This window comes from Anomaloglossus baeobatrachus, chromosome 5 (assembly GCF_048569485.1).
Source record: "Anomaloglossus baeobatrachus isolate aAnoBae1 chromosome 5, aAnoBae1.hap1, whole genome shotgun sequence".
Taxonomy (NCBI): Eukaryota; Metazoa; Chordata; class Amphibia; order Anura; family Aromobatidae; genus Anomaloglossus; species Anomaloglossus baeobatrachus.
In genome coordinates, this window is record NC_134357.1 from 272979542 (window position 1) to 272993752 (window position 14211).

Below are 14211 nucleotides of genomic sequence, written 5' to 3' on the forward strand. Positions count from 1 at the left end.
CCAGGCGGTTGGTGTCCGCCCACCAAGGAGGTCACAGCTCTGGAGGCGGGAGAAACCAGGCAGAAAGCTCAGGGAGGAGCAGGAGTGAGGGAAAAAGGAGTAGGAGGTGAACAGAGTGTAGCTCAGGAGGGAGCTAGAGTGAAGTGAAACAGCAGTGAGAGTGACAGAAAGCCTGGAGCTGGTCTGTGGCTGTGTGCCCAGACGGAGTCAGCAAGGTCAGCAGACAGTGGTGAAGGTCTGCAGTGGGACTGTCTGGAGGTTGCTGGAAGGGCCACGGAGGCTGTGTGTATCCGGGGGTCTGGAGCAGTATACGAAGGGCAGTCAGCACCAAGGCAGGGGCTTTTCGGATCCCAGCAAGGCTTGGAGTCGCTATACATTGCTAAATCCGTTAGTGAAGGGGACGCAGATCTCCCAACAAGCAAGTCCTGATTGACGGCAAAGGTCCAACCACAACGGGGAAACACCGCCACCGCCAAGGCACCAGTTTCCCAGGGCCGGCGCCTGCGGGCAAAGTGTGGAGCTCCTCCGGCACAGATTGCAGTCGGGGAGCGGGTAACCGGTGGGAATCCACCGCTACCAAACAGACATTTCAAAGGTGCAGGGAAGAGACCGTCGCCGCTAACTGCAGGGAACCGCAGCACCGTGAACCGTCCGAGGGACCCGTCCAACCAGCCGTTTGTTTACCGAGAACTGTATCGTGTTTACTGGCTGAGTGAGTACCTCAGTGCCGCAAGGCACATCGCTGCCCCTGCGCCCCACTGGGCCCCGGGATCACCAACCCCTACCCACGGAGGGGCAACACAACACCTGGCTGCTCCGCATCACCATCCCCGGGACCCCCACATTGAGCAGCGGTGGTGAAATCACCACAACCATGGGTGGCGTCACGAACTATAACAATCCCCACACCCAACCACAAAACCCCCCTTTCACTCACAGGCGAGGAGTGTCGCTCGAGAAACCCCGGGATTCAGCCCCCAGCTCGAGCCACCACTGAGCAGCTGCCGGACCCGAGCAGAAGGGGTGAGCGCGGTGTGCTGACACCCTCCTCCCCGCCCGCGACACATGCGCCTGGAAACAGCTGTACTGCATGTTTCTGACACACTCTAGTGATGGGAAATCTAGTTCATTTTGGTGATTAGTTCACTGAAAAGATTAGTTCAGTATTTCTCTGACCCTATCCTGTGAGGAGCTGACAGGAAATGCATCATGTGACCTGTGAACTAAATGAGCTATATGAGCTGCTGAACTAAATGTTCTACTGAGAATGACTCAGGACAGTCTAGTTCAGTCTGATGCATCTCACTGAGCCCAGCAGCGCCCCCTGTGGTAGTGTAGAGTACTGACCCATAATAAATGTGTATGAGGGAGCTGAGGAGCAGTTCAGCATTCACCATTTTCAGAACAGGAGCCAGTGGCAAAGATTTTAGCAAGACTGATCTAGGCTACAGGAGGGTGATCCTCTACAGGAGGCTGATCTTATCACACAGACAGGTGAGGGGCATGACCCACAAAGCACTAACTCCTTCACTCTCCACACACACAGCAGCACAGTCAGGAGCCCTCACTGAGCAGCTCCGCCCCCTAGTGTCACATGACCTCACCACAGGTCCTACACTAAGCGTCCCTTCCACACATCCGGCCTCCGCCTGTCACTGATCACGTGACGGTGACGTCACCACAGGTCCTACCCGCGGTGTTCCCTCGACATATCCGGCCTTTTACTGTCACTGATCACGTGCCCGTGACGTCACCACAGGTCCTGCGCTCACCATTACTGAGCAGCTGCAGTTGTGGTCCAGCTCGCGGTATGTATGACTTGTAGTCACGGGTGTTGTGGATTGTGGAATTCTTCATACTGTAAATATGATGCTTGTAGTATCTCACCCGAGAGGTTTACATATAAAGCCTCACAAAGCCTGTTAGCCTGTGTATAAGCGGCCAGGGCTCCATATACTCTGCAGGTTAAGGCCTCGTTCACACCAGTTTTTTTTGATGTAGGAGAAAAATGGGCCAGTGATTTTTTTTTATCAGAGATTTTTCACTGATGAGAAAACTAAATTTTCTCTGGCTTCTATCAGCCATTGATAAAGGGGCAGCGCACGGGTGGCCTCTGAACTGCTTCCCAGGCCCACAGACCGTCATTGCGGAGTTTGATCTGACACTCAGCTCAATATTGGACTTGTCTCTGTGATTTTTGATAGGCGGCTCCATCCACAATAATCCTGGACATGTGAACAGTGCCATGGATGTCACAGGTGCGAGTCTATCTGTGAAATATGTTGGTTATTATTATTATTATAGCGCCATTTATTCCATGGCGCTTTACATGTGAATCGTGTATATGTAATAGGGACAAGTACAATGATCATGAACAATACAAGGTGCAGACAGGTACAGGAGGATAGAGGTCCCTGCACGCGAGGGCTCACAGTCTACAAGGGATGGGTGAGGATACAGTAGGCGAGGACAGAAGCTGGTCGTGCGACACTATAGCGGACTGAGGGGGATGGGTGAGGATACAGTAGGTGAGGACAGAAGCTGGTCGTGCGACACTATAGCGGACTGAGGGGGATGGGTGAGGATACAGTAGGGGGGGTTAGAGATGGTCGTGTGGTACATATAACGAACTGAGGTTTACTGCAGATTGAAGGCTTGTCGGAAGAGGTGAGTCTTCAGGATCCTTTTGAAGCTTTTCAAGGTACACAAGAGTCTATATTGTGGCAGAGTATTCCAGAGTATGGGGGAGGCACGGGAGAAATCTTAGATGCGATTGTGGGAAGAGGAGATTAGAGGGGAGTAGAGTAAAAGATCCTGTGAGGATGGGAGGTTATGTGCAGGTAAGTACCGGGAGAGTAGGTCACAGATGTAAGAAGAAGACAGGTTTTGGATGGCTATGTAGGTCATGGTTGGGGTTTTGAACTTGACTCATTGGGCAATGGGACCAGGGCTGTATTTTGCCTTCGTGCTGCCCTAGGCACTTTAAGTGGTCGCGCCCCTTAGTGACAACGTAAAACTGAGTTTTCGCACACGACATCTGTTTAAGGCAGATCTACTCTGTAAAACACTTTAAAAAGTATCAATGAGAAACGAAGGGCACTAACCCCCCCCCCCCCCAATGGGGATCACCACAGGAGCATCAAAACATAGCATGAGTATAAAATATTCCCACCACACCGTCCCCACTTATATACTGTGACTATCACACTGCCCCTAATAAACTACACACTGCCCTCCCTTATAAATTATACCCACCACACCTTCCTCAATTATGAAATATGATCTGCACATTGACCTCACATCATGCTGCCCCCTCCTCACAATGTCCCATGCATGCTGCCCCCTCCTCACAATGTCCCATGCATGCTGCCCCCTCCTCACAATGTCCCATGCATGCTGCCCCCTCCTCACAATGTCCCATGCATGCTGCCCCCTCCTCACAGTGTCCCATGCATGCTGCTCCCTCCTCACAATGTCCCATGCATGCTGTCCCCTCCTCACAATGTCCCATGCATGCTGCCCCCTCCTCACAATGTCCCATGCATGCTGCCCCCTCCTCACAATGTCCCGTTCATGCTGCCCCCTCCTCACAATGTCCCGTTCATGCTGCCCCCTCCTCACAATGTCCCGTGCATGCTGCCCCCTCCTCACAGTGTCCCGTGCATGCTGCCCCCTCCTCACAGTGTCCCGTGCATGCTGCCCCCTCCTCACAGTGTCCCGTGCATGCTGCCCCCTCCTCACAGTGTCCCGTGCATGCTGCCCCCTCCTCACAGTGTCCCATGCATGCTGCCCCCTCCTCACAATGTCCCATGCATGCTGCCCCCTCCTCACAGTGTCCCGTGCATGCTGCCCCCTCCTCACAGTGTCCCGTGCATGCTGCCCCCTCCTCACAATCTCCCATGCATGCTGCCCCCTCCTCACAGTGTCCCATGCATGCTGCCCCCTCCTGACAATGTCGCATGCATGCTGCCCCCTCCTCACAATGTCCCATGCATGCTGCCCCCTCCTCACAATGTCCCGTGCATGCTGCCCCCTCCTCACAGTGTCCCGTGCATGCTGCCCCCTCCTCACAGTGCCCCATGCATGCTGCCCCCTCCTCACAGTGTCCCATGCATGCTGCCCCCTCCTCACAGTGTCCCATGCATGCTGCCCCCTCCTCACAGTGTCCAATGCATGCTGCCCCCTCCTCACAATGTCCCATGCATGCTGCCCCCTCCTCACAATGTCCCATGCATGCTGCCCCCTCCTCACAGTGTCCCGTGCATGCTGCCCCCTCCTCACAATCTCCCGTGCATGCTGCCCCCTCCTCACAGTGTCCCATGCATGCTGCCCCCTCCTCACAATGTCCCATGCATGCTGCCCCCTCCTCACAATGTCCCATGCATGCTGCCCCCTCCTCACAATGTCCCGTTCATGCTGCCCCCTCCTCACAATGTCCCGTGCATGCTGCCCCCTCCTCACAGTGTCCCGTGCATGCTGCCCCCTCCTCACAGTGTCCCGTGCATGCTGCCCCCTCCTCACAGTGTCCCGTGCATGCTGCACCCTCCTCACAATCTCCCGTGCATGCTGCCCCCTCCTCACAGTGCCCCGTGCATGCTGCCCCCTCCTCACAGTGCCCCATGCATGCTGCCCCCTCCTCATAGTGTCCCATGCATGCTGCCCCCTTCCTCACAGTGTCCCATGCATGCTGCCCCCTTCCTCACAGTGTCCCATGCATGCTGCCCCCTTCCTCACAGTGTCCCATGCATGCTGCCCCCTCCTCACAGTGTCCCATGCATGCTGCCCCCTCCTCACAATGTCCAATGCATGCTGCCCCCTCCTCACAATGTCCCATGCATGCTGCCCCCTCCTCACAATGTCCCATGCATGCTGCCCCCTCCTCACAATGTCCCATGCATGCTGCCCCCTCCTCACAATGTCCCATGCATGCTGCCCCCTCCTCACAATGTCCCATGCATGCTGCCCCCTCCTCACAATGTCCCATGCATGCTGCCCCCTCCTCACAATGTCCCATGCATGCTGCCGCTTCCTCAGTGTCCCATGCATGCTTCCCCCTCCTCAGTGTCCCATGCATGCTTCCCCCTCCTCAGTGTCCCATGCATGCTTCCCCCTCCTCAGTGTCCCATGCATGCTTCCCCCTCCTCAGTGTCCCATGCATGCTTCCCCCTCCTCAGTGTCCCATGCATGCTGCCCCCTCCTTACAGTGTCCCATGCATGCTGCCCCCTCCTCACAATGTCCCATGCATGCTGCCCCCTCCTCACAATGTCCCATGCATGCTGCCCTCACAATGTCCCATGCATGCTGCCCCCTCCTCACAATGTCCCATGCATGCTTCCCCCTCCTCACAATGTCCCATGCATGCTACCCCTCTCCATGAGCTCCTAATGCTGCCTTCCTCTTTTCCATAATGACATCTCCATGCTGCCCCACTCATCATACTAAGACCACCACACTAACGCTTATGCTGAGACACCCCTCCCACACACACACACACACACACACACACTACCCCACTCTTGATATTGACTCCCCTACATTGTTCCACTCCATACTGAGCCCACACATGCTGCCCCTTCTCCATAATGAGCTCCCAATGCTGCCCCCCTCTTATTCTGAGTCCTTACACTCCCCCCCATCGATATTGTCATTGCTCTATCCCTCAACCCTTGTCCTCTGTCTCTAGCATTGGCCCCTCTCTTCCATTCCCCCAGCAGCAGCCTCTCTCCCCCCGCCTCCAGCAGCAGCCTCTCCCCCAGCATCAGTCTCTCTCCCCCCAGCCTCCCCAGCATCAGCCTCTCTCCCCCCAGCCTCCCTCAGCATCAGCCTCCCTGCTCCCAACTTACCCCAGCATCAGCCTCTCTCCTCCCATCCTCCCCCAGCATGAGACTCCTCCAGCATCAGCCTCTCTCCTCCCAGCCTCCCCCCGCATGAGCCTCCTCCAGCATCAGCCTCTCTCCTCCCAGCTTCCCCCCAGCATCAGCCTCCCTGCTCCCAGCTTCCCCCCAGCATCAGCCTCCCTGCTCCCAGCTTCCCCCCAGCATCAGCCTCCCTCCTCCCAGCCTCCCCCAGCATCAGCCTCCCCCAGCATCAGCCTCCCAGCCTCCCCCAGCATCAGCCTCCCAGCCTCCCCCAGCATCAGCCTCTCTCCTCCCAGCCTCCCCCCAGCATCAGCCCTCTCTCCTCCCAGCCTCCCCCAGCATCAGCCTCTCTCCTCCCAGCCTCCCACAGCATCAGCCTCTCTCCTCCCACAGCATCAGCCTCCCTCTTCCCAGCCTCCCCCAGCATCAGCCACTCTCTTCCCAGCCTCCCCCAGCATCAGCTACCTCCTCCCAGCCTCCCCCAGCATCAGCCTCCCAGCCTCCCCCAGCATCAGCCTCCCAGCCTCCCCCAGCATCAGCCTCTCTCCTCCCAGCCTCCCCCAGCATCAGCCTCTCTCCTCCCCGCCTCCCACAGCATCAGCCTCTCTCCTCCCCGCCTCCCACAGCATCAGCCTCTCTCCTCCCAGCCTCCCACAGCATCAGCCTCTCTCCTCCCAGCCTTCCACAGCATCAGCCTCTCTCCTCCCAGCCTTCCACAGCATCAGCCTCTCTCCTCCCAGCCTCCCACAGCATCAGCCTCTCTCCTCCCAGCCTCCCACAGCATCAGCCTCTCTCCTCCCAGCCTCCCACAGCATCAGCCTCTCTCCTCCCAGCCTCCCACAGCATCAGCCTCTCTCCTCCCAGCCTCCCACAGCATCAGCCTCTCTCCTCCCAGCCTCCCCCAGCATCAGCCTCCCTCCTCCCAGCCTCCCCCAGCATCAGCCTCCCTCCTCCCAGCTTCCCCCAGCATCAGCCTCCCTCCTCCCAGCCTCCCCCAGCATCAGCCTCCCTCCTCCCAGCCTCCCCCAGCATCAGCCTCCCTCCTCCCAGCCTCCCCCAGCACCAGCCTCCCTCCTCCCAGCCTCCCCCAGCACCAGCCTCCCTCCTCCCAGCCTCCCCCAGCACCAGCCTCCCTTCTCCCAGCCTCCCTCCTCATCAGTTTCCCTCCTCATCAGCCTCCCCCTCCCAGCCTCCCCCAGCATCAGCCTCTCTCCTCCCAGCCTCAGCCTCCCTCCTCCCAGCCTCCCTCCTCCCAGGCTCCCCCAGCATCAGCCTCCCTCCTCCCAGCCTCCCCCAGCATCAGCCTCCCTCAGCATCAGCTTCCCTCCTCCAAGCCTCACCCTCCCAGCTTCCCCCAGCATCAGCTTCCCTCCTCCCATCCTCCCTTAGCATCAGCCTCCCTCCTCCAAGCCTCATCTTCCCCCTCCCAGCCTCCCCCAGCATCAGCCTCTCTCTTCCCAGCCTCCCCCAGCCTCAGCCTCCCTACTCCCAGCCTCCCCCAGCCTCAGCCTCCCTCCTCCCAGCCTCCCCCAGCATCAGCCTCCCTCCTCCCAGGCTCCCCCAGCATCAGCCTCCCTCCTCCCAGCCTCCCCCAGCATCAGCCTCCCTCCTCCCAGCATCAGCCTCCCTCCTCCTAGCCTCCCCCAGCATCAGCCTCCCTCCTCCCAGCATCAGCATCCCTCCTCCCTCAGCCTCCCTCCTCCAAGTCTCCCTCAGCATCAGCTTCCCTCCTCCAAGCCTCCCCCTCCCCCTCCCAGCCTCCCCCAGCATCAGCCTCCCTCCTCCCAGCCTCCCCCAGCATCAGCCTCCCTCCTCCCAGCATCAGCCTCCCTCCTCCTAGCCTCCCCCAGCATCAGCCTCCCTCCTCCCAGCATCAGCATCCCTCCTCCCTCAGCCTCCCTCCTCCAAGTCTCCCTCAGCATCAGCTTCCCTGCTCCAAGCCTCACCCTCCCCCTCCCAGCCTCCCCCAGCATCAGCCTCCCTCAGCATCAGCCTCCCTCCTCCCAGCATCAGCCTCCCTCCTCCTAGCCTCCCCCAGCATCAGCCTCCCTCCTCCCAGCATCAGCATCCCTCCTCCCTCAGCCTCCCTCCTCCAAGTCTCCCTCAACATCAGCTTCCCTCCTCCAAGCCTCCCCCAGCATCAGCCTCCCCCAGCATCAGCCTCCCTCCTCCCAGCCTCCCCCAGCATCAGCCTCCCTCCTCCCAGCATCAGCCTCCCTCCTCCTAGCCTCCCCCAGCATCAGCCTCCCTTCTCCCAGCATCAGCATCCCTCCTCCCTCAGCCTCCCTCTTCCAAGTCTCCCTCAGCATCAGCTTCCCTCCTCCAAGCCTCACCCTCCCCCTCCCAGCCTCCCCCAGCATCAGCCTCCCTCAGCATCAGCCTCCCTCCTCCCAGCCTCCCCCAGCATCAGCCTCCCTCCTCCCAGCATCAGCCTCCCTCCTCCTAGCCTCCCCCAGCATTAGCCTCCCTCCTCCCAGCATTAGCCTCCCTCCTCCCAGCATCAGCCTCCCTCCTCCCAGCATCAGCCTCCCTCCTCCAAGTCTCCCTCAGCATCAGCTTCCCTCCCCCAGCATCAGCCTCCCCCAGCATCAGCCTCCTTCCTCCCAGGCTCCCCCAGCATCAGCCTCCTTCCTCCCAGGCTCCCCCAGCATCAGCCTCCTTCCTCCCAGGCTCCCCCAGCATCAGCCTCCTTCCTCCCAGCCTCCCCCAGCATCAGCCTCCTTCCTCCCAGCCTCCCTCAGCATCAGCCTCCTTCCTCCCAGCCTCCCCCAGCATCAGCCTCCTTCCTCCCAGCCTCCCTCAGCATCAGCCTCCCTCAGCATCAGCCTCCCTCAGCATCAGCCTCCCTCCTCCAAGCCTCACCCTCCCAGCTTCCCCCAGCATCAGCCTCCCTCCTCCCAGCATCAGCCTCCCTCCTCCTAGCCTCCCCCAGCATCAGCCTCCCCCCTCCCAGCATCAGCATCCCTCCTCCCTCAGCCTCCCTCCTCCAAGTCTCCCTCAGCATCAGCTTCCCTCCTCCAAGCCTCCCCCTCCCCCTCCCAGCCTCCCTCAGCATCAGCCTCCCTCCTCCCAGCCTCCCCCAGCATCAGCCTCCCTCCTCCTAGCCTCCCCCAGCATCAGCCTCCCTCCTCCCAGCATCAGCATCCCTCCTCCCTCAGCCTCCCTCCTCCAAGTCTCCCTCAGCATCAGCTTCCCTGCTCCAAGCCTCACCCTCCCCCTCCCAGCCTCCCCCAGCATCAGCCTCCCTCAGCATCAGCCTCCCTCCTCCCAGCCTCCCCCAGCATCAGCCTCCCTCCTCCCAGCATCAGCCTCCCTCCTCCTAGCCTCCCCCAGCATCAGCCTCCCTCCTCCCAGCATCAGCATCCCTCCTCCCTCAGCCTCCCTCCTCCAAGTCTCCCTCAGCATCAGCTTCCCTCCTCCAAGCCTCCCCCTCCCAGCCTCCCCCAGCATCAGCCTCCCTCAGCATCAGCCTCCCTCCTCCCAGCCTCCCCCAGCATCAGCCTCCCTCCTCCCAGCATCAGCCTCCCTCCTCCTAGCCTCCCCCAGCATCAGCCTCCCTCCTCCCAGCATTAGCCTCCCTCCTCCCAGCATCGGCCTTCCTCCTCCCAGCATCAGCCTCCCTCCTCCAAGTCTCCCTCAGCATCAGCTTCCCTCCTCCAAGCCTCATCCTCCCCCTCCCAGCCTCCCCCAGCATCAGCCTCCCCCAGCATCAGCCTCCTTCCTCCCAGGCTCCCCCAGCATCAGCCTCCTTCCTCCCAGGCTCCCCCAGCATCAGCCTCCTTCCTCCCAGGCTCCCCCAGCATCAGCCTCCTTCCTCCCAGCCTCCCCCAGCATCAGCCTCCCTCCTCCCAGCATCAGCCTCCCTCCTCCTAGCCTCCCTCAGCATCAGCCTCCCTCCTCCCAGCCTCCCCCAGCATCAGCCTCCCTCCTCCCAGCATCAGCCTCCCTCCTCCTAGCCTCCCCCAGCATCAGCCTCCCTCCTCCCAGCATCAGCATCCCTCCTCCCTCAGCCTCCCTCCTCCAAGTCTCCCTCAGCATCAGCTTCCCTCCTCCAAGCCTCCCCCTCCCAGCCTCCCCCAGCATCAGCCTCCCTCCTCCCAGCCTCCCCCAGCATCAGCCTCCCTCCTCCCAGCATCAGCCTCCCTCCTCCTAGCCTCCCCCAGCATCAGCCTCCCTCCTCCCAGCATTAGCCTCCCTCCTCCCAGCATCGGCCTTCCTCCTCCCAGCATCAGCCTCCCTCCTCCAAGTCTCCCTCAGCATCAGCTTCCCTCCTCCAAGCCTCATCCTCCCCCTCCCAGCCTCCCCCAGCATCAGCCTCCCCCAGCATCAGCCTCCTTCCTCCCAGGCTCCCCCAGCATCAGCCTCCTTCCTCCCAGGCTCCCCCAGCATCAGCCTCCTTCCTCCCAGGCTCCCCCAGCATCAGCCTCCTTCCTCCCAGGCTCCCCCAGCATCAGCCTCCTTCCTCCCAGGCTCCCCCAGCATCAGCCTCCTTCCTCCCAGCCTCCCCCAGCATCAGCCTCCTTCCTCCCAGCCTCCCTCAGCATCAGCCTCCCTCAGCATCAGCCTCCCTCAGCATCAGCCTCCCTCCTCCAAGCCTCACCCTCCCAGCTTCCCCCAGCATCAGCCTCCCTCCTCCCAGCCTCCCTCAGCATCAGCCTCCCTCCTCCAAGCCTCACCTTCCCCCTCCCAGCCTCCCCCAGCATCAGCCTCTCTCCACCCAGCCTCCCCCAGCATCAGCCTCCCCCAGCCTCAGCCTCCCTCCTCCCAGCCTCAGCCTCCCTCCTCCCAGCCTCCCCCAGCATCAGCCTCCCTCCTCCCAGCCTCCCCCAGCATCAGCCTCCCTCCTCCCAGCCTCCCCCAGCATCAGCCTCCCTCCTCCCAACCTCCCTCAGCATCAGCCTCCCTCCTCCCAGGCTCCCTCAGCATCAGCCTCCCTCCTCCCAGGCTCCCCCAGCATCAGCCTCCCTCCTCCCAGCCTCCCCCAGCATCAGCCTCCCTCCTCCCAGCCTCCCCCAGCATCAGCCTCCCTCCTCCCAGCCTCCCCCAGCATCAGCCTCCCAGCCTCCCCCAGCATCAGCCTCCCTCCTCCCAGCCTCCCCCAGCATTAGCCTCCCTCCTCCTAGCCTCCCCCAGCATTAGCCTCCCTCCTCCCAGCCTCCCCCAGCATCAGCCTCCCTCCTCCCAGCATCAGCCTCCCTCCTCCTAGCCTCCCCCAGCATCAGCCTCCCTCCTCCCAGCATTAGCCTCCCTCCTCCCAGCATTAGCCTCCCTCCTCCCAGCATCAGCCTTCCTCCTCCCAGCATCAGCCTCCCTCCTCCAAGTCTCCCTCAGCATCAGCTTCCCTCCTCCAAGCCTCATCCTCCCCCTCCCAGCCTCCCCCAGCATCAGCCTCCCCCAGCATCAGCCTCCTTCCTCCCAGGCTCCCCCAGCATCAGCCTCCTTCCTCCCAGGCTCCCCCAGCATCAGCCTCCTTCCTCCCAGGCTCCCCCAGCATCAGCCTCCTTCCTCCCAGGCTCCCCCAGCATCAGCCTCCTTCCTCCCAGGCTCCCCCAGCATCAGCCTCCTTCCTCCCAGCCTCCCCCAGCATCAGCCTCCTTCCTCCCAGCCTCCCTCAGCATCAGCCTCCCTCAGCATCAGCCTCCCTCAGCATCAGCCTCTCTCCTCCAAACCTCACCCTCCCAGCCTCCCTCAGCATCAGCCTCCCTCCTCCCAGCCTCCCTCAGCATCAGCCTCCCTCCTCCAAGCCTCACCTTCCCCCTCCCAGCCTCCCCCAGCATCAGCCTCTCTCCTCCCAGCCTCCCCCAGCATCAGCCTCCCCCAGCCTCAGCCTCCCTCCTCCCAGCCTCAGCCTCCCTCCTCCCAGCCTCCCCCAGCATCAGCCTCCCTCCTCCCAGCCTCCCCCAGCATCAGCCTCCCTCCTCCCAACCTCCCTCAGCATCAGCCTCCCTCCTCCCAACCTCCCTCCTCCCAGGCTCCCCCAGCATCAGCCTCCCTCCTCCCAGCCTCCCCCAGCATCAGCCTCCCTCCTCCCAGCCTCCCCCAGCATCAGCCTCCCTCCTCCCAGCCTCCCCCAGCATCAGCCTCCCTCCTCCCAGCCTCCCCCAGCATTAGCCTCCCTCCTCCTAGCCTCCCCCAGCATTAGCCTCCCTCCTCCCAGCCTCCCCCAGCATCAGCCTCCCTCCTCCCTCAGCCTCCCTCCTCCAAGTCTCCCTCAGCATCAGCTTCCCTCCTCCAACCCTCCCCCTCCCAGCCTCCGCCAGCATCAGCCTCCCTCAGCATCAGCCTCCCTCAGCATCAGCCTCTCTCCTCCCAGCCTCCCCCAGCATCTGCCTCTCTCCTCCCAGCCTCAGCCTCTCTCTCTCCCCCCCAGCCTCAGCCTCTCTCTCCCAGCATCAGCATCCCTCCTCCCTCAGCCTCCCTCCTCCAAGTCTCCCTCAGCATCAGCTTCCCTGCTCCAAGCCTCACCCTCCCCCTCCCAGCCTCCCCCAGCATCAGCCTCCCTCAGCATCAGCCTCCCTCCTCCCAGCCTCCCCCAGCATCAGCCTCCCTCCTCCCAGCATCAGCCTCCCTCCTCCTAGCCTCCCCCAGCATCAGCCTCCCTCCTCCCAGCATCAGCATCCCTCCTCCCTCAGCCTCCCTCCTCCAAGTCTCCCTCAGCATCAGCTTCCCTCCTCCAAGCCTCCCCCTCCCAGCCTCCCCCAGCATCAGCCTCCCTCAGCATCAGCCTCCCTCCTCCCAGCCTCCCCCAGCATCAGCCTCCCTCCTCCCAGCCTCCCCCAGCATCAGCCTCCCTCCTCCCTCAGCCTCCCTCCTCCAAGTCTCCCTCAGCATCAGCTTCCCTCCTCCAACCCTCCCCCTCCCAGCCTCCGCCAGCATCAGCCTCCCTCAGCATCAGCCTCCCTCAGCATCAGCCTCTCTCCTCCCAGCCTCCCCCAGCATCTGCCTCTCTCCTCCCAGCCTCAGCCTCTCTCTCTCCCCCCCAGCCTCAGCCTCTCTCTCCCCAGCCTCCCCCTCAGCCTCTCTCTCTCCCCCCAGCCTCCCCCAGCATCAGCTTCTCTCCTCTCAGCCTCTCTCTCCCCCCAGCCTCCCCCCCAGCCTCAGCCTCTCTCCTCTCAGCCTCTCTCTCCCCCCAGCCTCCCCCAGCATCAGCCTCTCTCCTCTCAGCCTCTCTCTCCCCCCAACCTCCCCCCCAGCCTCAGCCTCTCTCTCTTCCCATCCTCCCCCCAGCCTAAGCCTCTCTCTTTTCCCAGCCTCAGCCTCTCTCTCTCTTCCCAGCCTCCCCCCAGCCTCAGCCTCTTTCTCTTCCCAGCCTCTCTCTCTCTTCCCAGCCTCCCCCAGCCTCAGCCTCTCTCCCCCCAGCCTCCCCTTGCATGATTATAGTGGACAAAAAGAGGCATCGCCACGATCATCAACTAACCTGTAAGGAGCCCATACATTCTAGGCTCTGCCTCTGCCTTAACTGCTCCGGTGCCCGCCGCTCTGCTCTGGCTGGCTCCTCTTCTGGCTGGCTCCAGCTCCAGACGCGTCCTCCTCCGCGGCGTGTGTCATCTGCAGCACTGGACGCTGCAGCACGGGGCAGTCAGCTGATTGTCGCGCCCGCGCGCCTGTGACCACGGAAGTGCAGACGATGGAACTTCCGGGGTTAATCAGCTGAGCTCACTATGCCTGGCGCCCGCGATGTATTTAAATAGAAGTGCGCCTCTCCTCCCTCTCAACACCCCCCCCCCCCAGCCGAGTGTAACAGAGGGAGGGACGGGGGGCGGGGATTGTAAAAAAAAAAAAAAAAAATGTATATATATATTTTTTTTTTTTTTTGCTGCCAGAAAGTGCCGCCCCCCGCAACGTGCCGCCCTAGGCACGGGACCACGGGTGCCTAGTGGCAAATACGGCCCTGAATGGGACACCAGTGAAGGGATTGGCAGAGAGGGGAAGGATTGGTGGATTAGTCGGGCAGCATAGTTTAGAATGAATTGAAGGGGTGCGAGACTGTTTGAAGGGAGGCCACAGAGCAGGAGGGTGCAGTAGTCCAGGTGGGAAATAATAAGGGCATGCACTAGTGGTTTTGCAGCTTCTTGGGAAAGGAATGTACAAATCCAGAAAATATTTTTAAGATGGAGGCAGCAGGAGGTGAAGAGGGTTTGGATGTTTAGCTTAAAGGAGAGAGCAGAGTTGAGGGTCACCCCCAGGCAGCAAGCACGTGGGACTGGGGAGAGTGAGCAGACATCAACTCTGATGGATAAATCTGTTGGGGAGGTTGATTGAGGAGGAGGAAAGACAATGCATTCTGTTTTGTCCATGTTAAGTGTTAGAAATTGAGCTGAGAAGAATGAAATAGCAGACAGACATTGTGGG

At 61.4% G+C, this 14211-nt stretch overlaps 1 protein-coding gene across 1 annotated transcript in view; it reads left to right on the forward strand.

The window, feature by feature from the left end:
- The first annotated feature begins 1757 nt into the window (after window positions 1–1757).
- The window catches only part of LOC142311246 (uncharacterized), a 75668-nt gene continuing 63214 nt past the window's right edge, over window positions 1758–14211 (forward strand). The window contains 1 exon segment of the mRNA XM_075349470.1: window positions 1758–1808. The gene's annotated coding sequence lies outside the window, so the exon portion shown is untranslated.